The sequence below is a fragment of the Apium graveolens genome, unplaced genomic scaffold (assembly GCF_009905375.1).
Source record: "Apium graveolens cultivar Ventura unplaced genomic scaffold, ASM990537v1 ctg2963, whole genome shotgun sequence".
Lineage (NCBI taxonomy): Eukaryota > Viridiplantae > Streptophyta > Magnoliopsida > Apiales > Apiaceae > Apium > Apium graveolens.
In genome coordinates this window covers 29,029-32,524 of record NW_027417874.1, presented here as the reverse complement: position 1 = coordinate 32,524, position 3,496 = coordinate 29,029, and the positions used below count along the sequence as shown (strand labels likewise).

The following is a 3,496-nucleotide window of genomic DNA, read 5'->3' as shown; positions in this document are numbered from 1 at the left end:
AATATTAACTAATAAAAGAACAAAATTTAAAGATAATAGAAGTCAATCTGTGTTATGTGAGTACAAAAAAACATGGTTTCGCTTATTAATAAAGATTATAGATTTTAATAATCTCATGAACCAAATATTTGTTATTTTAGATAATTTAATTTTATTCAATATTATCTTATAATTATTTTATAATTAGTTTTTTCAATATAGTTTATTTAATATTACTTAATTATTGATATAAAATATTTTTCAAATTAAAAGTAAATAGACGCGGATAAACACTAACTAATAAAAAAAAGTTTAGATAAAATAAGAGTCAATTTGTTTTAGATAAGTACCAAAATTTGTTACTTTGTTATTTCGGTATTTTCTGTATCAATAAAACATGGTTTTAAATAAAGAGTATAGAAGCAATATATTTGTAGTTTTGCAGGCAATTGTTGACTAATGGTAGAGTGAATTTCAGTACCTTTTATAATGGCTTCTGTTTAGACTCTTGGTTTAAAATTTTGAAAATGTAATGTCAACTTCAACAAAAAATATAGTGTATCATTTCCCATTTATTTCGGTTTCAATTCGTTTTGTGTATATAGATAGTAGTACACACGAAACAGTTCCTGTAATTTAATGGTGTTCCGTGTCGGGTCATATTTAACCCATATTGTGTTAGTTTCGTTTTCGCCTATAGACACAAAGCACAAGGAACGGGGACACGAATGAATTATCAGGTCTAAGTATTTGTGATTTGATAAAATATACTCTCTCGTCCTTAAAAACGTTTCTTATTTATATTGGACATATTTAATTTCGTATTATTATTAAATATAACAACTTCATTGTATTAAAGTACTCATAAATACGAATCCAACAAAATCACTCATGACTATGTTTGATGTTATAAATTAGACGTAAATTAGTAGTCTATCGTTTAACATGAACAGTACAAAAAGTCAAAACGGGAAGAATATTATGGGACGGATTGAGTAATGAACAATAACAGTAAAAATGAAATGATAATTGGTATGAAAAATTAAAGATGAAATGGAACTCCATTATTGAACTCACAATCTATGTATCTATCGATCTCTATGTGTATCTGATTGACAGTCTTGTTATTCTTCTATCTAACTAACTGATTGTATATATACAAGTGAAGTAAGCTTGACATTAGCAAAAGTTGGTTACGCAGGTGGCCTTCTATTTGTGTTGGTTATGATCGGGTACAATGCTGAGCTATGGTAAATAATATGTAGCTGCATCATGGAGGATTAATCTCAATAGTATTCACGAGGAATTTCATGGTGTTTACATCCTGAAACCTATCCACATTAGTTGCTTGGCTCAGAACTCCATTGAATCAGAATCTTGTAATGATTATGTATACTTTTAACTGTATTCAACAGTTACTGTCAAAAAAATGTTGCTTCTTGTCTATGTTTTTTTTTGTTAATCTGGTATTCAGGTCAGTTTTCGCCCATATCAACTAATCCGGAGGACTACTAGCACACTCGTAACCATCAAACATGGCAATCAACACTGTTTCACCTCAAATGGACCGCGTAGAATACAAATATTGCCGATGAATAACAACCCTGAGTGACTCAAAGAGAAACAGGAAGATGCAGAACAGAGACTTACTCAAGAGAAAAATCCTTGAAATTTAAGAATTAACGAAATGATCTCGAATTTTAAACATATGTCTGAAATTTGATTAAACAAAAACTTCTAAATTTAATTGTCTTTTGGGGTCTTGTTATTAACGGGAGACACAAAGCTCCCCAATATTCTGCAATACCTCGGTCAGTATAGGACGTTCATGAGGACAATGATCACAACAAGCTAAGGCCAGTTGCAAAAGCTGAACCATCTCGTCCTCGGCATGTTTATACTTAAGGAGCTCAACATCGAAAACCTCAGATGTCCATTCTTCCCTCACAGCAGATTCAACCCACCTTGGAAGATCAACATCGTTTTCTTTCAAGAAAGCATGAGTAGGCAACATGCCTGTTAAGAGCTCCAGTAGTAGAACCCCGAAACTGTAAACATCTGTTTTCTGAGAGACTTTGCGAGAATTGGTTACCTCTGGTGCCCGATAGCCACGATTGGGAATGGTGTCAGGCCCGTACAATTCAGCAAGTCCAATGTCAGACACACGAGCCTCGTGTGAGGTAGTAAGTAGGATATTCGATGATTTAATGTTTCCATGGGAAACTGCTGGCCCTAGTGAGTGAATGTATGCAATTCCACGGGCAGCACCAAGCGCAATTGCTGCTCATGCAGCCCAGTTTAAGGAAGTCCTGCCTGCAGCTTTGTTTTCTGCAACAAAACAAAATTGAAAAAAAATCCGTAAAAGGAAAATTCAGAATGTAAACAATATCGAAAGGAAAATGCTTGATGTACAGAATTGTGTACATAATGACATGAGGTGAATATTAATTGGAATGGCCCCCCTGTACTCACATCAACAACACCATTTAAAACGCCCCACATCAAGTGCCATGTCATGTCATTCTGTACAATTTTTTTGTACAAAAACACTACTCAAATCGAAAACCAAAACAAAATTGCATGAATGTTCTCACCATGCAGAAGTGCAGATAAACTCCCCATTGGCATGTAATCAGAAACAAGCAGATTCTGGCCTACACCATATGAATATGCTCTCAGAGGCACCAAATTCTCATGATCCATACTTCCAAGCCTCTCAATCTATCCCTATATACTTTCTCTGCTACCTCCACCTCTTTCAATCTCTTAACCACCATCACCTCTTCATTATCTAAAGTCATCTTATACGATATCCCGAATGCACCCTTCCCTAACACCTCAGAAAAAGCTCCCAAAAGATCATTCAAATCAGAGACCACGTCTGGTTCCCGAAAGTACACCAATTCACCTCTCGCCTTCTCATTAACTTCACTTTCTTGACATGACCTAAGAACCCTAGCTTCCTTATTTTTACGACGACATACAAGCCATAGAAGACTAACAAAGATCAAAATAACCTGATAGGGTATAAGAGACTCGGCTAGGATTCAACTCGGATCTAAAGGATATCAGGCTCGATCGATGGACCGAGACCCCCCTCTCCCAGAACAATCAAATGGAGAGACCAGGCCCGGGCCCATCCTATGACCCGGATCCGGATCCAACAGGGAGCCCGGACCTAATGCCCACCCGGATCCGGATCTGGACTCAGACCGCCATGCACGGGGTCCCATCAAACACATGCACACCCTACAACCCGCCAAGGAGGGGTACGTGGGCACGTGACTATGAAAACTATCAACAATCGACATTCCAGACAAGCACGGCGCGTGTCAGAGGCTGTTAGGACACTCTGGAGGTGGTCCTCCCCTGGACACGTGTAAGCAATCCGCCCAAGCCAGGCGTCCTCCGCTCTCAAGATCCGACGGCTCAGGTTTAGAGGTAACTACCCCTAAACCCTACCTTGGGGCTATATATACCCCCAAGACTGAAGGGTTTAGGGGTTGGAAAATATTTT

At 37.5% G+C, this 3,496-nt stretch overlaps 1 pseudogene; it reads right to left on the bottom strand.

The window, feature by feature from the left end:
• Positions 1-1,746: 1,746 nt before the first annotated feature.
• On the bottom strand, positions 1,747-3,290 carry LOC141700841 (putative inactive receptor kinase RLK902; annotated as a pseudogene).
• Positions 3,291-3,496: the final 206 nt, after the last annotated feature.